Source organism: Ips typographus, linkage group LG2, assembly GCF_016097725.1.
Source record: "Ips typographus isolate SLU linkage group LG2, UJ_Ityp_2.0, whole genome shotgun sequence".
Lineage (NCBI taxonomy): Eukaryota > Metazoa > Arthropoda > Insecta > Coleoptera > Curculionidae > Ips > Ips typographus.
The window spans coordinates 2,701,320-2,725,156 of record NC_138423.1 but is presented as its reverse complement, the minus strand read 5'-3'; the positions used below and the strand labels follow the sequence as shown (position 1 = coordinate 2,725,156).

Here is a 23,837-nt window from a genome sequence, read left to right as displayed (position 1 = left end):
TTGAACTGTGATAATTTGCTAAATCAAATTTAGAGAGTGGTAAAAGTCGAAATAGTTATAAAAGTAAGTAAACTACACGTCCCGTGACGTTGAGAATGCAATTCTGCGCTTGCAACACTGTAAAGGTCAGCTGACAACTGTCAAAACCGTCACGTGGGCATAAAACATAGCTTGAACTGTAAACATTTGCTAAATGAACCCATTTAGGCAGAAGTAACAGCTGAAATTATAAACTACACGTCACGTGACGTTGAGAATGAAATTCTGAGCTTGCAACACTGTAAAGGCTAGTTCAGAAATGTCAAAATTAGTCACGTGACTTCTAAAATGTACTTTAAACTTTAAAAATTTGGTTAGTTAAATTTAGACAGTTGGAAAAGTTGAAACAGTAAACTACACGTCACAGGACGTTGAGAATGCAATTCTGAGCTTGCAACACTGTAAAGGCCAGTTGACACCTGTCAAAATAGTCACGTGACCATAAAACATACCTAGTTTGAACTGTAAAAATTAGCTAAATCAAATTATTTAGACAGAAGCAAAAACTGAAATTTTAAACTACACGTCCCGTGACGTTGAGAATGAAATTTTGAGCTTGCAACACTGTAAAGGCTAGTTGAGAAATGTCAAAATTAGTCACGAGACTTCTAAAATATGTTTAAACTTTAAAAATTTGGTTAGTTAAATTTAGACAGTTGGAAAAGTTGAAACTGTAGACTATACACACGTCCCGTGATGTTGAGAATGTTATTCTGAGCTTGCAACACTGTAAAGACCAGCTGACACCTATCAAGGCAATCACGCGACTTTAAAAACAGTTTAAACTGTTAAAAACTTGCTAAATCAAACTATTTAGACAGTAGTAATGGCTGAAATTGTAAACTATACGTCTTGTGACGTTGAGAATGCAATTATATGCTTGCAACGCTGTAAATGCTAGTTGACATCTGTCTAAAACAGTCGCGTAACCTTCAAAATAAAGTTTGTACTTTGAAAAAGTGGCAACACTGTAACGACCAGTTTACACTAAATGCCAGTAATAGTTAAATAATGATTCAATTGTTGTAGAATCCACGACAACAACACGGCTACGTTTGAAAAGTAACCAACATAACCTCAACGAGTTACGTATATTTAAAATCGGGAAGAAAGGTTGAGCAAATAAAATGTACGGAAAATAACCAATTTAAAATAAGCAAAACATATGTCAAAAAATTGACAAGCGATTGGCATATGTCAATTTTGACGACTGAACTCTTCTAATTTCAACTAAGCTGGAAAATTAACATGTTTGTAAAATACAAACATCTTTACAGGAACTACAGGGTAATTTATGATAATTTTCATCATATTTTAGATAAGCTGTACTAAAATTTTAACTTTTAGTGACAAGATTATTTCAGCACAATATAACGTTCTGAAGTTACTTGAAACACTTGAAGGGTGCACGGGAAAAACAAGCTAAGTCAAATTTTGAAGTTTTTGAGTACAGCAGTTTTATCTCTAAAATCATTGTTAACTGGTCACCTATAGGCATTAGAAACATAAATATTTTTTTATATATAAAGCAGCATGCTTTTTTATTTAATATAATAATTACAAGGTTGTTGTTGAAGAAGATACAAAAATAGGTCTTGACTTAGCCTGTTTTTCACCAGATTTATATTATAAATATTAAATTCGTCAAACTTAAGTAGCAAACAAGGTAATTCATAAATTAAAATGTATATCAAAAAATAATTAGTTAAAACCTTGTTTTTTTTTTGTTGATAAAAAATTATTAAACTAATTAGTTACTAAAAAGGATGAAAGGTAAGTAGGTCATTCCCGTGTACGCCTTTCCTAAAATATGTTCTATTAGACGACGTAGCTCGTTTTTCTTCTGACTAAGTTTGGACCCTGTATAGCATCGCTATTGTCTATCGGGTGAAGCGGTTTTCTCAATTTGGCCAAAAATTGACTTAGCTTGTTTTTCCCGTGCACCCTTCACTTGTTACCAGAAACACAATTTATATAAATATTTCTACTGATTAATAATCTGTAATTTAAATTACTTAACTTCTTCTACAAAAAAATGGTTGACATTACTGTATTTACTGATTTTCCCTTCTAAATATAACTCACATTATTGCAAGCACAAAGAAATTTTGGATGGCCCTGTGCTGTCGCAAAACCATTAAGGACAAGTCTCTTAAGTAATTTGCTAAAGCTTTATGCTACCGTAATTTGAGGAGAAAAAGTGACCATTAAAGAGCGAAAGTTTTTCAGGAAGAAAAGTTGAGGTATAAATAACGTAATGGGGGATCGGATCCCTGTCGATCCTTTCGTTACCTTTCGCAATCCTTACTTATTTACAAAACACGCACAGGGACTTGATCGGATGTCTATGAGACTTGTTTATTTAGTTTGCGAATTCTTGCGACATTTTGAAAGAGAAAAATAATTTTGTAAGGACGACTTTTCGGAAAAAAGGAAAAAGTGGTACATTAAAAGAAATTAGAAAAATGTATTAATTTAAGATATGCTGACGATCGATGCTTGGTGTTTTGTTACGTGACCACATTAGAAATGAAGAATTACGCAGAAGAACAGGCGTGACTGATGTGGTCGTACATGCAATATGGCAGGTGGTCAAAACGATTAATTCAATGGAGACCCAGATCCGATAAAAGAAATAGAGGAAGACCACCAACTTGCTTGAAAGACGACATTACAAAAACCTGGATTCGTAGCACGCAGATGTTGATGATGATGACGATACCTTAATCATCGCAGCTAAGAAAGAAGAAATGGTAGACATAATGGACAGGTTGAGCAGTGTTATCCGATGTTACAGACTCGAACTCAATAGACAGAAAACAAAAATAATGATTGTAGATCGACAGAACAACCACCAGCCTCATATTGGGGAGGTTGCAAAATGGAGATCAGAAGAAGGCTTGCCATAGCAAGAAACGCAACAACTAAATTAACAAAAATATGGAAATCGAATGCAATTACCCCTAACACTAAGCTGCGAATAGCATGCTGGATCATATTTTCCATCAAAAGAGAGACAGTGCCTTTGAAAGAGTCGGTCCAAAAAGAGAGAAAACGCTTTCGAAATGTGGGTTTACCAACGAATCCTGCTAATAACCTAGACAGCCCACAGAACTAATGTGTCCATACTAGAAGAACTAGATATTAAAACCTGAGTAGTCACAAAAGTTAGTCAATCAATTTTGAGGTATTTTGGACACATCTCTAGACAAACAGACAAATCGTGGAAGGAAGCAATGGGACTAAGTCAAACACATGGTGGCCATGGGGCATAGTCTGCCAGATGCGGCACACCTGACACAGAATAGAACTGCCTGGAAAGAGACATACCGAGAAAGGTGAGGCCTGCTGACCCTTTTTAGGGCTTAAGCCGTATCCGTTACCCACTGTCACACAAAACCAGTCCCGAGGGAACCCACCAACCTCCACGGCTCCAAAAATTCCCGGGGAAAGATCAACCCTGTTTTTACTTTTATCCTCTCTCTTCTTTTATTTTCACTTGTTTGCTTCTGTTTTTTTTCCATTTTCCGGTTCCGTACCTTGATTTCCATTTTTTCCTGTACACTTATATCTTATCCGATGTCCGGTGACATCTATGGGTAGTCCCATTCACCCATTTCCTCGCAATCCCTTACTTCGTGACTTCCTCCGCTTTGTTGCACTTTCCTTCCACACACCTTCCACCCGTGGCTGACTGTGGCCGAATCTGCTGCACCTGTAGCACACGGTCAGGTCAACAAACTCTTCCACAAAATACCCAATCATAACCACTGTGACCCTTTCCCGATGAGTCGCCTAAAGGTTTCACTTCCACCACCACATTCTCCTAAAGAGTACCCTGGCACCTTTCATGCAATCTTCATATGTTATCTTGCCACAGATCCATATTCTCCTCATACAAAGCCACCAGAATTTCCTCGTCGGTAAAACCACTTTCCACCCGTGGAATGCAGTTTTCCCCTTTTCCCACATCCTAACTTCCTTTTTGTCCCGTAGTGCCTGTTTCACCTTTTCCATCTCTTGGTCTCTTACGAAGACCGCTACGACTTTACCGTCCCCCACCTCCTTAACACTCCTGACCATCGACACCCCAGCTTCCCTAATCATTCCTTTAACTTCCGTCACTAATTCATCATCCCTTTCAATTATAAGTTCCCTATTTTCCTCTTCTCTTCTGTGCGGCATCTTCCAACCATCTTTTGTATGTGCTCCTTTCTTGTTTTCTTTTCCCAATGCCTCCGCAAAAAGTTTTTTTCCTCTGCACCGTATTCCATCCTTCAGATCCCTCTTCTTTGCGCTGACTACTAACCCACCCCATTGCTTTGACTCTCTGTACTGTCCTTTTCAGCTATTTCCTGTCCTGCTAAGTAAATCTCTTCCTGAGCCCTCTCCATCAGTTGCATTCTCTTAGCATACAACTCTCTCACCATTTCCGTTTTCTCCCTCTCGTTCTCACACTCTTTTTCCAAAACAGACAATCTTTTGTCCATCCATGTGTATCTCAGGAGGACCTTCGACATGACCCTCCTGATCATTATACTGTCTTCTATCGCAATCCTAACTTTACTGTTCCTGATGTCGCCCGTTAAATTTTTTACTGCCTTGACTAGATCTACGAAGGTGGCCTAGGGCACTTTTACTCTTAATTTTAGCTTTAATCTAGTTTGTACCTATTGATTTATTGTTGTCACCTATATGAAATTATTTTGCATAAGACGACAATCAAGAGAACTGATTCACGATATGACCAAGCTCTCCCAAGGGCAAAGGACTGAGGAGGAGGAGTGTTATACATCATTGCAGCATCTATAACAAATTGCGATGGTTTACAAATTTTTTTTTTCTTTTAATGGGTCACTCTGTATAATCACTGGTATTCAGGAAGACTATGAACAGGCAGATTAATATGAAAACTTGGTTTTAATTGCATGATTGAATTGAAAGCATTTTTAAATGACAGTCTATTGCTTTCAACACCATGGAGGTACAAAACAACGAAACATGCTCTGCAATAGCTCTGTCAAATTGTCCGGTACCAAACCGAACAGGGTTAATATTGTCTAATTAAATTTCAGGTACCCAATTTAGCCTACTAAATTTTAATCAGTAGTAGGAGATATTTAATTTCATTCGTTGGCACAATAAAGTGAGCACTTTACTTACGTTCTCCATTAATTAACTGGTAAATTAAACGATTTAAAAATGATGAGCGATTTAAGGAGAAATTTCTACTAAACTATTGCGGCCTTGACAATTATATAACCACGCTTTCTGACAACAAAAACGAGCAAGAGCGGAATTCTTCTTTGCTTAATTACATCTCGAAATGTGAAAGGATTCACAAAAAACGAAGAATAACAAATTGTCGATTGGCCTGAAGCTCTTGCTGGTATTTGATTAGATAGCCGTATTTAGTGCTGTCGAGTGGGATAAATGTTCTGCTTGAATGGATTAAGCACAATCTGTGGAAAAAAGCTTTTGACGTTCTATTAATGAAAGTTTGAATGGTTATGCCGCGATATATATCGAAAGAACGCGTTTAATTATGGGAATTCCTTCCCATTCTCATTAAAATATGATCAAGTGCAACGCACTAAAGCTTATGCTTGAACTGTCATTCACTATTTGATTAATTATTGTGGTTTGGGAAATTGAAATGTTTGTCTGATTGACACTGAACTAGAATTATGGAATTTCCAGAACGTAATGTTAACCACCTTTTCAAATACTAATGGTGGCTGGATGAGGAATTTTTTACTAAATTTCTGAGTATCAAGCTCTGGAATGTTATTTACCCATTAAACTGTTATTAATGTAAATTAAAACGGTTTGGGTTCAAATGAAACAGGGTGCGGGTGACTAGTTCACTTCCAATTGTTGTAAGATATTTAATATTAAACTTTATTAATAGGGCTTAAAATTTGAAGCTAGATCAATGCAAGTTTTTTTGGAAAGCGCATATAGAATAATTAAGAAACGGAGAAGATTGTAAAATAGGTTAGTGGTTGGTGCATGAGAAGCTTAATGGGAAGAAAATGAATGTTACGAGAAAAAGGAGGATGTATGAGAGAAATAAAGGAAGAATGAGTGAGGATCAATAACAAAGGAAAGAATATTACAAACATAGCAAGCAAAAGACATAAAAATCAATAAGAGTTAACAACACCGAGGTTCTGGAACAAAGTGGGGAGCTAGGACTATCCTCTGCGGATGTTGGCTCTCATGTTACACATATAGAAGGATAGAGAGTACATAGCATTTTAAAATTCTTATTCTAGTATGGATAGGTTGCATAGTGCATCCTGTTAAATGTACCTCTTGCTTTATCAATTCGACTATTGTGGGAGCTACATTGTTGACGCACTTCTCTTTTTATGTCAAACTCTTCTGATGTTTCGTTTTTGACTCGAACAATGGCTTTTGGTTGGAACTAGAGCTCTGTGTCTCTATTGTCAACTCCTGACATCTTGAGTTTATCATGTTGGACTTTATCAAAGTTTCTTCTTCAAAGTCTATGAAGCATGCAAAGACGTCTGCATTGACGTTCCGTGGACGTTGAATCAGAACTGTGTGTCTTTGATTCTCTCGTCGAGTCTTCTATATAAGGATGTGGCTTATCAAGCTGATTTTTCTGTGGTCGGAGCATTTAGTTGCGACTTTCTTGAGAAGCGGAATGAATGTCGACAGCAGCCATTCGTTTGGAATAATCATCATTTGTCCATTTTCTTCTCCAAGCTGACTCCATCCGGTTCTGTCAGCTGTTCTGCTCATCCCTTGCACTCTCGCTACTTTCTGGATATCGTTCTTCCGCATACTTTTTGGTCTTTCTGGATTTCTACTGCATTCTCTTGGTTCGGCCCCTTTCCTTGTCCATCTATTGTCCTCCGTTCTCATGAGATGTTGTTGTTGCTCTTTCCATTCTTTCCATTGGAAAATTAGTATGCAAGATAGAGATAGGTCGGACCGGAACGACATCTTAAGAAGTGAAGTAGAACATGCGATTCGACATCTAAAAAACAATAAGAATTCAGGAGAAGATGACATCAATGCAGAAATGCTTATAAGCACCTCCCCACGAAAGGTATTCTATCTCTTGTGGAAAATCTGTAACAGGGTTTAGCAGACAGGACAGTGGCCAACCGACTGGTGCACCTCTACTCTCATACTGCTGCATAAAAAAGAATCCAGTAAAAAATGCAATCATAGCACTGATTTCTCATCCAAACAAGGTCATGCTCAGGATCCTGTTGCAGAGACTTAGAAATTTTTTTGGAATGGCAAATACCAAAAGAACAGGCCGGTTTTGTTAGGGGAAAGGGTACGAGAGACCAGATTATGAATGTGCGGCAAATCATTGAAAAAACAAGAGAATATGGCAAAACTGCATACTTGTGTTTCCTGGATTACAGCAAGCCTTTTGATTGTGTCAACTGGAGACGACTTTGGGATGTCCTGTCGCAGATGGGGACTCTGCGGCATCTGATTCACCTACTAAAAGAACTATATAACAATAACATAACACTTATGAAGGTGCATGGAAGAACCTCTGAACTTTTCAACGTGTAACGTGGTGTACGGCAGGGTTGTGTTGTCACCCTTATTGTTTAACGTATATGGAGAATATATCATAAGGAAAGTCTTGGACGGCTGGGAATGAGGAGTTGTTTTAGGTGGCAGAAGGATGGATAATCTCCGCTACGCTGATGACACCACACTTATCGCCAAAGATGAGCAGGAAATGTCGAGTCTTATTCAGCGAGTAGAAAGAGTGAGTTTGGTCTACAACTGAACCGTCAGAAAACTAAACTTATGTTAATAGATTGCACGCACAGCATGGAAGAAATGCCTAATATTAAAGATGTCGACAACGTGGAGAAAATAACTTGTCTAGGTGCCTTTTATTAAAAGAAATGGCGGATCAAGTCAAGAAATCAGAAGAAGGATAGCTCTTGCCAAAACGGCCATGACCAAACTCAAAAAAATTTGGAAAGATCGGCAAAAAACAACCACAACAAAATGCAAATTAGTAAACACCCTCGTTTTTCCAATTGCGCTATACGCAGCAGAATCCTGGACCTTAAAAGCCACAGACATCGCCAAGTTGGATGCGTTTAAGATGTGGGTCTGGAGAAGACTACTGAAGATTCCCTGGACAGACCGCAGAACGTATCCATACTCGAAGAACTGAACATCCAAGTCAGATTGTCAACTAAAATCAAACAACTGATTCTCAAGTATTTTGGACATGTCAGCAGAAGGAAATATGACAATCTCGAAAAACTTACGGTCCAAGGGAAGGTAGAGGGAACAAGACCTAGAGGACGTTCTCCAAAACGATGGCTGGACCAGGTGAAGCAGTTTAGAGGAAAATCTTTCCAAGTCTGCATTAGAAGCACGTCAGATAGAGAGGAATGGAGGAAAACTGCTAAAAACACAACATGAAACTAACGACTGGTATTCGAGTATGTACCTTATGCAGAAAAATACAGGTTATAGCTTAAGTACGTGACAATATAAGAGATGATGAGAAGAGGTCCAAATAGTACGGTTTGTTATTATAACATTTTTAAATTTATAATACATGAATTAAAATTCAGTTGTTGAGAATTACATGCATTCCAAAAATCCAAAATATTATAATCTATGGCAGGAAAATAGTGAAATCAAGGTATACCAACCTAACTCAAAATCAACGTTCTATTTATTAACTATCTAGTCAAATTTTCTGAATAAAATTTATTATACACTCTATAACTAGAAAGCCCTATAGCGAGTATCTAAGTGCTCCAATTCCTCTCTATAATTGAACCACCTCCAGTTTCATAAATATACCGATCGAAATAGAAACAGCAATAGACGTTAGTGATTCTACGTGGTCAGAAAAGAAATTTCGCCTGATTTGAAGGCGACCTTTTATTTTTCAGAAATGATAAGGCCGTCGCGAGACCGGAAAACGTGCGGAAAATTCCTATATTGCATAAGGAACGGTAAGATAAATTATATCAGACGTGGTATAAACCGAAAACGGTATTGACCCTTTGCCTGTCTATTGGCAAAACCCTGTCAAGACTGATGAAACGGTTGTTGATGTTTGGCATCCTAAATTTTGTACTCCTACCGAACATTTATTTTTGTAAAAATGTCAAAAATGTGGAAGTATAGCAAAAGGTGAGTGACGACGTGAAGGAAAACTTAAACTATCATTTAAAGATGCCTATCGAATACAAGTTACCAGATGTTATGTAATTAAAAGATTTACCTGAGAAGGTACCTCTGATTCGTTCATGCTTTGGATTTTTGTGTATATTACCCGATCTCATTCATGAATAATGAGGACTGAATTCCCTTGAAAAAAAAATTGATTCAATCCTGTCTAGATCGTACTTGAATCGAATTTTCTTCCTAATGTAGGTTAGAGAAGGATAAGATCTGATCTAAAGAGAGAATAAGATCACCTGTAGGTATAGTACTTGGGATGGGGAATGTTTTACATATTATTCCACTCAACTATGATGGACCACGAAAGATATTAATAAACGGTAACAACTGCTGTAAACCAATTGTCTTGCTACACAGTGTGGGGGCAACTTACATTGTCAAAACGGGTAAGTTTTCCACCAGAGTCCACGAACATACTCGAGAAGCTGGTATCAGAACAAGCCTAATTGGACACAATTCATATATTAAATCTAACATTGCACGACATCTCCACCTTCACCATCACTCTTTCAACATTCAGCAGAGCAGGGCTTCAAAGTTGGGACACCTTTTGAATCTCCTTGAAGGTCTTGAATTTACTCAAAAGGTTATCATCATCATAAGCCATTTCCTCCTCAGGATATAGGCTTCCTCCCAGGTGTTTCCACTGTTTTTTGTCTTGCGCGGTGCTAATCCAGTTTCCTGTCACACGTGTAACGTCGTCCGCCCGTCTAGTGGATGGTCGTCCTCTTCTTTGGGTGTCCATTCCAGGAGTCATTTTATCCATCGGTTGTCTTTAGTGCAAACCACGCGTCCAGCCTATCTTCACTTGGATTTTGTGATAAGAGTAGTATTCTGTCTCTTTCAGTTATTCCCAGTACCGTAATCTTTCCATTGCTCGACATCTCCACCTTTACCATCACTCTTTCAACATTCAGCAGAGCAGGCCTTCAAAGTTTTATATTTTTGCGAGAAGGGACACCTTTTGAATCTCCTTGAAGGTCTTGAATTTACTCAAAGGGTTATAATCATCATCAGCCATTTCCTCCTCAGGATATAGGCTTCCTCCTAGGCGTTTCCACTGTTTTTTGTCTTTTGTCCGCCCATCTAGTGGATGGTAGTCCTCTTCTTTGGGTTTCCATTCCAGGAGTCATTTTATCCATCGGTTGTCTTTAGTGCAAGCCACGCGTCCAGCCTATCTTCACTTGGATTTTGTGATAAGAGTAGTATTCTGTCTCTGTCAGTTATTCCCAGTAACGTAATCTTTCCATTGCTCGACATCTCCACCTTCCCCATCACACTTTCAACATTCAGCAGAGCAGGCCTTCAAAGTTTTATATTTTTGCGAGAAGGGACACCTTTTGAATCTCCTTGAAGTCTTGAATTTACTCAAAGGGTTATCATCATCATCAGCCATTTCCTCCTCAGGATATAGGCTTCTTCCCAGGTGTTTCCACTGTTTTTTGTCTTGCGCGGTGCTAATCCAGTTTCCTGTCACACGTTTAACGTCGTCCGCCCGTCTAGTGGATGGTCGTCCTCTTCTTTGGGTTTCTATTCCAGGAGTCATTTTATCCATCGGTTGTCTTTAGTGCATGTCACGCGTCCAGCCTATCTTAACTTGGATTTTGTGATAAGAGTAGTATTCTGTCTCTTTCAGTTATTCCCAGTAAGGTAATCTTTCCATTACTCTTGAAGTTCCATTGCATTGCTCTGTGCCACTTGAAGTTTATGTATTGAGTTCTTCGTTAGGGTTAGAGTTTTCGTCCCGTATGTCATTACTAGAAACACGTATTGGTTGAACACTTTCCGTTTCAGACATGTAGGCAGTTTTCCTTTAAGGGTGTACCTCGGTTTGCCAAAAGCTGCCCATCCTACGAGGCGACTTCTTCTCTGCAGATTTGTATTTCGTGACCGAGATATTTATATTGGTCCGTTTGCTCTGATTCGTCCCCTTAGTCTGTCACCAGGTTTCAGGTTGTTATAAACTGTGTTTTGTGGTAATTATTATACAGTCCTACTCTTGCTGTAGAACTTCCATCAATTTTTGAGCGTCTCCTAGATTGGCGGTTGTTATAACTATGTCATCAGCAAAACGTAGGTGATGTGACTGTTCTACTACATTAAGAAAATAACAAACATAGTCCACAATCATAGTTAACACCACGTACTGCACAATTCCAGTTAATTAATAAAAACAGTGATTTTATTTTTTGAAATTATTTGTTTTTATTATCTTCCCAGTTTGCATTTATTAACCTCACTTTTTGCAGCAAGTTGTCATATAAAGTTGATATTTCTCCATGTAAAAAATTACTTTTAATTATGTGAGTAGCGAAAACAAGACTTTACACTTAATCGTAGGTAAAGTATAGTAGGTCACATGTGAGAAGTTTTACGCACTCATACAACACTAGTTAGGTAATATACTGCTATGTCGTCCAGTAAATATTGTGTCAAACCACTTTTTTCCGAAAGCCTCGACAAGGCAGTTTTCCCGACATTCTCAATTTCCCTTTCCGAATTGGCGCCGCTACAAACGAATCAAATATCCGAAAAGTATTCAGTTGTGTGGCCTTTCCATTATCCCGATCACATTCTTCCATTCCCGCAAAAAAGCGTTTGTTTAAAATATCCATTTCTTCACTGATAAACTAAACTAAAAGACAGATACCACTCACCACGTACTAATATAAGCGTATACGAGAGAATTTCCACTCGTTAAATACCGGGAAAATAAATCGAAAATTATTTTCACTTGAAAAATGAACGGAAAAAGTTATGAAATATGTTTGTGCTACGATTTTCGTTGTTGTCCCTGAAAGATAAATTATTAGACGAACTTGCGAGGAAGTGGACCATTAGTTTTATTTCGAGTTTACCTTTGAGAGAATGGAAGTTTAATTAACCGTTGTTTTGATGAAATATTGTTAAACCTTAATTTAAAAAAAAAAATTGTTTCCAATTAAGCATAAACGGTAAACCATGTAAACAGAATGTCCAAAACCATAATAATTATTATGGTAGATTTATTATTATGGTAGACTATTACAGATTTTTCAACTTTCTTGAGGGCCACTACATTCAAGATTAAAAAAATACGTTACATTATACAATTGTTTGTAGAATATCTTCCTCACCTCTCCACGCCTTTTGGCTCGTTTCGCAGACTTCATTTTTCTCACTAATAGCTTGTACAAAGATAGTAATATCATTATAAATTGACTAAAAACCACTATAATAACATTACCTTACTGTATTTGATTATTTGTCATTAGGTTACGTTGTCAAGCCAAATTGTAACATATTATTACACGAGCATATAGTCTCATCAAATGACTTATACTGTGAAATACCAATTTGTAAACCATAACCTATTTGATAGTACACAGTTTGGATGCAGAAGCGAAATGGTCACTAAAGTAGCGTTGTTTGCAATGACGGTATTATTACAAAAGTACAAGGAATATAATAAGAGTGTATTCATATGTTACATTCTTCTTCTTAAAGTTCCTGAGTAGGCGTCCATCGTTTCCCTCATCATATGATTCTATTAATTGCAGCATGTTGTAATACCTAGAAGTCCCGTATTCCTGTCGTATGTTTTGCAGCCAGGATTCCTGATATGGGTCCCATTTTTGGTTGATCATGCATCACAAGTATTTAAATTCAGTGACTTGTTCAATGCTCTCTCTCCATTTATTGATATTATGCTATTTGGAGTATCGTTTTTACTAATGGGCATACATTTGATTTTACTGTTGTTAATTTTCAGACCCAGTCTTGACTTTCTTCATTGACCCTATCTAGTAGAGTTTGTAGATTATTTGCACTATCCGCTAATATCACGCTATCATCCGCATATCGAATATTGTTTCGTATTGGGACTGTCGGAGATTGACTCGGTGAAAGCTTTTTCCACATACAAGTTAAACAACATCAAAGACAAGATGCACCCCTGACGGACGCTCTTTTAATTTCAACATCCTCAGTTCTTCCTGCGTTTTGAATTCCGATTTCCGCTCTTTGGATCCAGTATAAATTTCCTATAAGTTTAATATATTTTCCATCCAGTCCCAGGCTCCCAAGGTATGATATGAGAAGATCGTGCTTTACATTGTCAAATGGTTGGAGACGGAATATGGCTTCTCATGTTACAAATATAGAACGAAGCCAATCCTCGGGAATTTGTCCAATGTCATAAATATTGTTAAAGAGTCGGACAATGATATCAAAGTTTTGTTCGCTAACCAAATGAAACGTTTTTGAGTACACATCATATGTTACATAGATGACCAAAAAGCCTTCGAGAGAGTTCAACAGGGTAAGCTCATCCAAGCATTAAACAACATAGACCTTGATCTCAAAGATAATAGCCTAATCAAAAACCTACGTTTTGTTGACTACGTAAAGGCGTTCGATCATGTTCAACATGCAAAATTCATTGAAGCACTGCAAAGAGCGGGAATTGAGCAGAAGGATTTTTAAATCATAAGGAACCTGTATTGGAATCAGACGGCCGACGGGAAACCGAACCACAATTGGAAGAGATATGCCAGGACTGCGTATTGTCTCCTCATTCAATTTGTACTGACATTGGTATAAACATCAATGTACTTCTTCCCATAAAAAACTTGCGATATGCAGATAATACGGTTATTATGGCGGACAGCATAGAGGAGCTCCAACAACTTTGAAACAACGTGAAAAACGCTGGCAAAGAAATGGAGCTGAACGTAAGCCGTACAAAACAGGCAAACTGGAGCAAAGTGGGGAATAGATAGAGAAAGTCAGAAATTTCAAAACCTAGGTTTCTTATAACAGATAACCCAGATCCTAGCGTAGAAATTAAAAACCGAATTGAGATAGCAGGCTCTACATTCTGTGCATTAAAGCCACTGTTTTGTAATAATGACTACGTATGGTCTATTCTTATGTATGGAGTTGAATTCTGGACACTAAGGAACAATACGTTAAATATCCTGGAAACATTTGAAATGTGAATACTGCGCTGGATTCTGAAAGCCAAAGACGAGGTTTTAATAAGAGCGTGGATAGATTATGAGCTCATCCTAGTAGTAAAACGTAAGGTGGCATCCGAGGGAGCAGAAGAACTCTTCAGACTGGCCGGAGACAGAGAAGTGGTTACCAACGTCAGATAAATGATAGGGCACTCTAAGAGGAAGATTATCTCCAGGGATCTGAATAAATAGAAAACTTGACGCAATGTTCATAGAAAGAGTGGAGAAATTTAAGTACCTCGGCACTTGGTTAGTCCAAGACTGGACATCGGGTAGCAAAGTATAATGTCGCATTGGACATGCTCGGCAAGCATTCATAAAGTTTGAAAAGGTGCTTGCCTGCTCCAAATTTGACCTTAACTTGCGGCTGAGATTCGTAAAATCTTATGTTTGGTCAGTGTTTCTCTATAGAAGGTTGGACATTGAACATGAGTGTAATTAAGAAACTGAAGGCTTTTGAAACGTGAAACATTGAGGGAAGAAAGACAATGGACATGACAACATGATGTGCAGTCTCTGATACACACCGCAAGGAAGAGAGAAGAGCAAATATCCATTTATGAATATGCACTGGAAAAAGAAAAATTATACAAATTTCACTAGAGAGGAGACAGAGACATAGAAAACGAAAAATAATTCCTTGATCAAACATCTTTAGTCATCAGTATGACAAATAGATTCAGATCAGTTTAATTCAAAACGATTTTCTATTACCAGATCAACAAATTTTTTGACACGAAATACAAAAATACTTAGGACAGGCAATTTCGAAGCCTCAGTTAGTCTTTGCACCCTTAAAGTGATTCAATTTTAAACGAAATCATTGAATTACTGTCTACTAGACTTTACCTAGAATAAACATTAAATGTCAGAGAATCGGTAGGCAAACAAACACAAGAATTACCCGATTTTTAGGTTCTGTGAAAAAGTTAATAAAATCAGATCTCTTTTGAAGTGCTTTATATTCTTCGAACCGAAAAATACCACACTTTTATCGCTCGCTTTCGGTTGCAAACTTAAATTTCATTACCTTCTCGTATTGCTCTTTACAGCTCCTCCGGCTGGATTCAAATACATTTTATTAGGCTGCGGAGGAACTTGTAGGACGGTAAACGAATTTCTGACTAGTCCTCAAAAAGCTTTCTTGAACCGTTTTATGTCTGCACCGTGTTTATATTCCTAATATTTTTCCAGGAAAGCTAAAAATGGCTTTTTATTAGAGCCGGGGATAAGATCGTTTTATGCGGCTGTATTTTATGTTGATACGAAAATGCTCTCTCTTTAAGAAGAGGATTTTCTAGAGATTTTATGAAAGCACCTACCTTAACTTCAAGTTGTCTAATTAAACTCAGCGTATTTGCTTTTAAACTTATTTTTGGTCTATCAGTTATTAAACCAAATTAAACTACCACCTCTTCAGGCCCACTCATCAGAACCATTAACTAAATAACTACATACTAAAATTTGAAAGCTTTAAAGTTAATATTTTTTAAACGAATGGCTTTAAGGACTGTTACTGTTCAATTTCTTCCTTAGTAACTTACCTTGATTTTATTATGTATTTTATGATACAATCTGAGACCATCGACCAAAGTACTTCAGCCATAGATAATTCCGCAATTCGTACTGTTGGAGATGCATTTGATGTCTGATGATTGACAATGATGTACTGGGTTTTAATTAAGTTGATGTTAATTCTCCACATGTGGAACCAATGCTATCCAATGCTTTTTAGTCTTTTGGTGGCATATTACTGCTGTATCATCTGCATATTGTAAAATATATGCAGGGAGTTGAATGTCTTGAGTTTTGTATTTAGTTAGAATGTCATAACAGAAAATGTACAGCAATGGAGTTCATTTATTTAGAGTTGTAAATTTTATAAAAATTCTTTGATGATGATAATCAGATATGGATCACATTCAAATTAGTACAGCTTGTAAAGCAGACCGAAATTTCATACATTCGGCAAACTCTTTTTTAATATCTAGGGAAATTGCGCATTAGCATAACCTGAGAGTTTGGCTTGCTGGATATTGGAAACTAATGTTATCACTGGTGGTTGAGCTTCCTTGTTTGAGAGTTCTGAGAGTTTGGAATGTATTTCTCAACTTTGTCTGAAATTCTGGTAACTTCAAATATCTTTCCCAAAACTGGGATCAGAGTTATGGGCAAATAATAATCTTCTTTGTGATACTGTCATATCCAGGAGATTAATAATGAAGAATCTACCTTTGTGTATGATTTGAATTTACGAATCAAAAATATCAGTTCTCGGACATTTTTGAGCCATTATTAACCTCCTCATAGGTTAGGTTAGGTTAGGTTTTGTTATTTTAGTATTTATTTAGGTTTCACACTCGTCTACAAATTACTGTTTGAAATTATGCCCCTCTGTCATCCTCATCATGATTCTGAACCGTTCAGGAACTGGACCATCTGCATGAATGGGATATGTGTTGCTGTGTACTGATTTACAGCACTATATAAAAATTAACGTGCAAATGGTCCAAACCCAAATTCAAAACAGTTAACATCTACTTCAAATAAATATTCAAAGAAGCCTGTGAGAAACCGCATTAGACATGCGGATGATACTGTGGTGTTCGCGGCGAGCTTGGAAGATCTCCAGGAAATCATGACCATAATAACACAAACAAGTGAACAATATAACATTGATCAGAATATTAGTAAAACAAAATTTATGGTGATCAGTGAAAGCCACAGGAAGAATAGCAATAGGTCTGCAGCGGATTGGAAGAACTACCGTTAACGACAAGTGGGACCACTCACAGGAAACTCGATATCGCATAGGGAAGGCCAGGGCGATATTCTTAAAAATGAGGAATGGTTTTTAAAAGTCTCTTCTTAGTCTTTTGAAATGTGGCTTTACCGTAGATTGCTACGTATATCATGGATCAATCATGTTACTCACAAGGAGGATGAACAAAGAAAAGGAAGTACTTATCACGGAAAAGTCCAGAAAGCTAGAATATCTAGGACATATTATGAGAAATTCGAACAGATTCCAGTTACTTCAACAGATATTACAAAGAAAAATCCTTGACCAGGGCGAAGAAGAAAATCATGGCTGAAAACGTAAGATCATGGTTTGCAATGACCACCACTACCTTCAACAAGGTGATAATTGCTGGGTTGATAGCCAACATTCGGAACAGATAGGTACTCAAAGAAGAAGAAGCATAGTCGCTTTTCGCGAATTTCTAGTGCATATGGAAATGTGCTCGTTCAAGTTGTGGTCTGCTGAGAAATTGGTGGGCTGCCACTGTACCATCTTTCAAGCGGAGATCTTCGCGATCATCCGATGCGGGGAGTTCATTTTAAACTCTACGCCGGAAGGATTTATTTATCTGTACGGACAGCAAGGCAGCAATGGTTGCTTAAAATTTGATTCAACGACGTCTGTGCTGGTGCTGAAGTGTAAGAAGACCTCCTGTCGCTTACGCGGATGGCCAAGGTACGTCTAACTTGGGTTCCAGGGCACTCCGGTGTTAGGGGAAACGAGGAGGCGGACAGATTGGCCCTTCGTGGCTCCAAAGAGAGACCCGTAGGACCCGAACCTATTGTAGGACTAGCCAGGGCGGTCGGATCCGCCATTGTGGACCGTGTCTTCTGGCAAAGATCCGATATTGCTTGGGAGGAAGCCGGAGGCATGCGGCAGTCGCAATGTCTCATGGGCTTCTTTCCAAGGAACAAGACAAGGTCTCTGATGGAAATATCCAGAAAGGACCTCAGATGTGTGACAGGACTTCTCAGGGGTCACTGTCAAATGACAAGACACATGCACATTCTGGGTCTCTCATACGTGAAGCAGAACCTATCAAAAGTTACATACTCATCAAGTCTGATAACCTCTACTTCCACTTATTCTGACCAGTTGCTCAATCCTTGAAAGCATGGACTGGGAATCCCAGGAAAAGTGCTGGCAGAATTTGAGGTAACTCGTTGGGAATGTTAGGTTATGGTCACATTCTGTTTACTGCCATTGGTAACTTCCTTCCTTCGTTTGAAGAATCTGGCTCCTAGTTCTTGAAAGCAGCGAACGGAATTTTCGAGAGAAATGTTGATAGAATGTGACAGAAGAAGCTGATAACTGCAGGTTCATGTCACTTTTGTCCTCCTTTTCTGTCGCAGATTTTCAGCCCTATTTACGGTGCTTTTATTGCCAATAACACACCACTACGACAAAAATTTGAAACTGCAACACAGTCTAAACCTCCAAATATAATATTCCTTCCGTGTAACTTACATATGAAACGTTGACCCAACGAAATTACATTTTCTCGAAGCTTCATACGCGAATCGAAATCGTAGAATTTAATTTTAAAACTTTCTGACTGTAGTAGTTGTTTATAACGTTTCTAGCGCACGAATTTCATTTTATAGCTTTTAAAAGAATGATTTTTGGATGTGCGCGTCTTAAATTCGAATTCTTCTTACGATATTATTTGAACTGTTGAGTTAAATGACACTAAAAATGGCAGTAAACTCTTAAATGAGCCCAAAAAAAAGTTATAACAGCTCAGCGACCAGAGTAACAATCTCGGAATAAACCTCGAGGTCTATAAAGCGGAGAATTTGATTTTTTTAGTCTTTTTTCGCCATCGTAAAGCCGACAGTTTTATTAGTGAACCCATTCCGGAGTGCGAGAGAAAGAGAAAAATGCAATAATGGCAAGTTATATGCTTAATCTGGAGACGTAAATTGTATTTTCGATGTTTCCGGTCAATATTGTATAGCCATGACTTGACTGCTTAGAATTTTTAGAAGACAGGAAGAAAATTGTTCTTTATGCAGCATTTTGACTGCATATTATATTGATTTGGTGGTCCATTTAACTTCTCTAATAACTGGGATAGTATAGATTAGGTATGTGTATAGTTTTCTTTAATGGAAATGGAAATGGAATCAAGAGCCGACCTTAAAATACTTAGGCAATACAACTAAAATTGTCTATATTCAAAGAGGTGTTCGACGGTTAACAACATTAGATATGCAGACGATACCGTCCTAATTGCAGAAACTATAGAAGATTTGCAAAACATATTGGATAGAGTTAATAATGTAAGTGAGGCAATGGGACTGACGATAAATGTTCAAAATACTAAAGTACTGGCAATAAACAAAATGGAACAAAACTGTCACATTTATCTAACCAACACCCAACTAGAACAAGTTCATAAGTTGAAATTCTTAGAAGTAGTACTAAATGATAAGTGGGAACCAGATGTAGAAACAAAAACACGAATAAGCCAGGAACATGTACAACAAATAGAAGCAAATTATCTGTAATCGTAAACTAAGCTTAGACACTCGAATTAGGGTTATTAAATGCTAAGTTTGGGCTGTCCTACATGAAGTTGAAGTGTGGACACTAAAATCAAATGAGACGCCTAGAAGCCTTTGAAATATGGCTCTGTCTCAGAAGCAGTATTGAGTACCTTAAACGGAGAACGAGAACTAATAACAACGATTAAGAAAAGAACAACCTCGTACTTGGGCCACATAATGAGAGGAGTAGGCAGAAGAACAATGTCATGGCTCCGTAACATCAGAGCTTGGATTGGCATGAACGTTCAACAATTGCTAGGAACGGCACAGGATAGAGAAGATTTTGAGGTATAGATAGCAAACTTTCAGTAATGGGGTGTACCAGAAGAAGAAGAAGAGGTAGTATCAGTAGGACAAAAAAAAGAAGAAAGAAACATTTAAAAAGCTTAACACAAACCATGTTATAATCATTCTGAAGTTAATCTCAAATGGGACAAGCAAAACAATTATTAATAAATGAAGAAGTTTTAAACTAGTTTCAAAATACATAAGAAACTCAAAAGTATAAATTGTCCATCGTACTGAAGAATAGAGAAGGAAAGCTCTTAACAGATGTCAATAAACATTCCTAAAAGGTGCTAAGGTGCTAACAGCTCATCATTTAATCCAAATGACTCTTTGTCTGAAAATATAGAAGTTGTTCTCCTCTCCTTTTCAATGTTTACAGTTGAGAAGTTGAGAAAGTTCTTGCAGAGGACGACGAAGGAATACGAGCAAACGGTCAGCAATTTAACAATTATAGATATGCCGACGATACAGTAGTGACAACAGACAGCATTGAAGATCTGCTGTAAAACAATGTGTATGGTTATCACAAAACAACAAAATTTAGATGCAAACCTAACAACACTTCAATTGAAAGGGAAAATCTTTCAAATGTTTTAGCACAATATTAAATAAAACTGCTGAACAGTCACAGCCAGAATTGAGATAGCCAGAAAACCTTTGTATCAAACTCAATTAGTTTCTTTGCTGCAAAGACTAAACTTAAAATTGAGGACAAGAATGCTTCGATGCTACGTATTTTCAACTCTATTATATGATGCCCAACAGCTGAAATAAACAAACTGGTTGAGTTTGAAAGATATTGCTATCGTCGCATGTTAGGGATTTCGTGTACAAATGACAAAGAGCTGCGTCGTATGAACAAAGAAGAAGAGATTTACAAAATTTCAAAGTATAAGAAACTGGAATAGCGTATTCCATTGGTCAGATTAATGTGACACCAAGGCAAGTTTGTTTTGTCAGTGTCGTACCTTTTGCACTAAGTGCATCTAGTTCCGCATGAGATCTTGTAGATGCTGCGGAGATGTTGACAGGAAACAAGAGGATGTTGGATCCCTCTATCTTTCTTATCCTCTCTTTTTGTTTTCTAGTATTTTTATGTACAACCAACCTAGTGGTGTCCTAGTGCAATACTTATTTTTCCAATGGAATACGCTATTAGAGATTTAAAATAGTATCATCAAAATATTATGAACGGAAAAAATTGAAGGAAGGCGTTGTCAGAGTAGAAGGAGAACTTCATAGTTGAAAAACCTCAGAGAATAGTTTTCAATGACGTCCAATGTGCTTAACTATGTTAATAGCCAACCTCTGTTAGGAGATGGTATAAGAAGAAGTAATACCAGAAACGTAAATCATCTATAAACCTTAAAATGGCTAGACGACTGTACAATATAGAGCCACAGACAAACTGTCAAACTACGTCATTGTGATGTGTCATTTGCTCTGCTCGTTCAATAGAGCGTCAAAACGAATGAGACCATTGTGCAATCTGATTAAATAGTCTAGTTGCCTTCGAGCATTTGGTCAGATATCCAGGTTATTGTACCATTTCAATCAAATTAAAATCGACATTACAATAATTGCCGATAAATGTTTTGATTGACAAAGCACTGCTTTGCAAAGCAGAAGGTGAATCGGTTTGCAATTTCCACCAGTTTGAACAGATGCACGAAAATTGCTCAGTTAATGGTTGTTGGCAATCACTTTTAACTATAAAAATGCTGAATATTTTGAATACTTACTTAAATACTTTAACTTGTTTTTAAAGTCTTGGTAGGTCTTTTAGGTCCATTATTATAACAGTGATTGCAATGGGCCTATCCCACATATCATAAATTTTTGTTTTAATGACTGGAATCGAAAGAATAGGATCAAAAAACTAATTTTTCATATTCTTGAAGAAAAAATTATGGTCGTAAATGTTCCTACATAAGTTTGAATTTGTCCATTAAATTTAAAAGATCTGTTTTGGCGCGCATGTGACGTACGTAATTCTGGGCGATTTTATTGGCTGTTGCTCGCCAACTGTTCACTTCTTGTCGCTGATTGGTTGATAGTGTAGTACGTCACCGGCGGCGGGCATTTAAAACATGAGATTAATGTAGTTTTTATCATCATTTTTTTTCTATTTAGACTTAATATTTTTGAAAACAAAAAAATACGGGTATAATATTTTCAATCCGTCTTTGTAGTTATGAAATAAAAAAAAATTGTGGGACAGGCCCATTGAAATCTGTTTGATTAGTTATTCTAGTTTATTTATTAGGTATTATTTATTTGGAAAGACTTTTTTCATTTCCATATTTATAACGAATTATAAACAAAAATAAATATAAATCTCGGTTACGATATACAAATCTGCCAAGTCATTAGACGCATAGACGTATAAATAAACTTCAAGTAGCGCAAAGAGCAATGCAACCATCGTTGCAGGAAATAACCAAAAGCGATATGCAAACATAACAACATAACAATAAGAAACAGAACAAAAGTCGCCGATATTATTGAACTTATCACAAAATCCAAGTGGAGATGGGCTGAACGAATGGCACTAAAGACAACCGATGGACAAAATGAATCCACGAATGGAGACGCAGAGAAACAGGAGAAGCAGAGGAAGACCACCCACCAGGAGCCTAATTCTTGAGAGGAGGGAACGGAATTCTCAAGAGAAGTGTTGATAGAATGTACACAAGAAGCGGACAATGGCGGGTTCTTGTCACATTCTACAGTCTCAACGTCACTGGGCGTGTAGATTATAATTTTAGGTTTTACTACTGTCTAAAATGATTTGATTTAGCTAATTTTCACAGTTCAATCTATGTTTTATGGTCACGTGACTGTTTTGACAGGTGTCAAGTGGCCTTTACAGTGTTGCAAGCTCAAAATTGCATTCTCAACGTCACGTGACGTGTAGTTTATAATTTCAGCTGTTACTTCTGCCTAAATGGGTTCATTTAGCAAATGTTTACAGTTCAAGCTATGGTTTATGGCCACGTGACGGTTTTGACAGTTGTCAACTGACCTTTACAGTGTTGCAAGCGCAGAATTGCATTCTCAACGTTACGTGACGTGTAGTTTACTTACTTTTATAACTATTTCAACTTTTACTACTGTCTAAATTTGATTTAGCAAATTATCACAGTTCAAACTATTTTGTAAGGTCACGTGACTGTTTTAACAAATGTCAACTGGCATTTACAGTGTTGCAAGCTCAAAAATTGCATTATCAAAGTCACGTGATATCTCTGTTACAATTTCAACTTTTGCAGCTGCCTAAATTTAATTTACCAAATTTTCAATGATTTAGCTCCATTTAAAAATTCATGTGACTAATTTTGACAGGTGTCAACCAGCCTTATAGTTGTGCAAGCTCAGAGTTGCATTATCCACGTCACGTGAGATGTATTTTACAATTTCAGCTTTTGCAATTGTCTAAATTTGATTTAGCAAATTTTTTACATTTAAACTACATTTTAGAGGTCACGTGATTAATTTTGACATTTGTCAGCTAGCTTTTGCAGCATTTTAAGCTCAGTATTGCATTCTCAATATCACGGGACATGTAGTTTACAATTTTAGCTTTCGCTCTTGTCTAAATAATCTGATTTGGCAAATTTTTACAGTTCTATGTTTTATGGTCACGTGACTGTTTTGTGAAGTGTTAACTGGCCTTTACAGTGTCACGTGAGATGTATTTTGCATCTTCAGCTTTTGCAACTGTCTAAATTTGATTAACCAAATTTTTACACTTCAAACCATTTTTAGGGTCACTCGACTGTTTTGACAAGAAGTGTCAACTACTGGCCTTTACAGCGTTGCAAGCTCAAAAATTGAATCATCAATGTCACGTGACATGTCTCTTACAATTTCGACTGTGGCAACTGCCTAAATTTAATTTACCATATTTTCAACTATTAAACTACATTTTAATAGTCAAAA

The 23,837-nt window shown here is 37.2% G+C and overlaps 1 protein-coding gene and 1 long non-coding RNA gene across 3 annotated transcripts in view; one reads left to right on the top strand and one right to left on the bottom strand.

Annotated features, from left to right (window-relative positions):
• LOC145725449 (nephrin-like) overlaps positions 1-23,837 on the bottom strand; it is a 378,014-nt gene that overhangs the window by 102,973 nt on the left and 251,204 nt on the right. The window lies entirely within an intron of this gene.
• LOC145725456 (uncharacterized) lies at positions 1,026-1,759 on the top strand. Its single transcript, XR_014177280.1, has 2 exons — positions 1,026-1,326; positions 1,387-1,759. It is a non-coding gene; the product is annotated as an uncharacterized LOC145725456 (long non-coding RNA).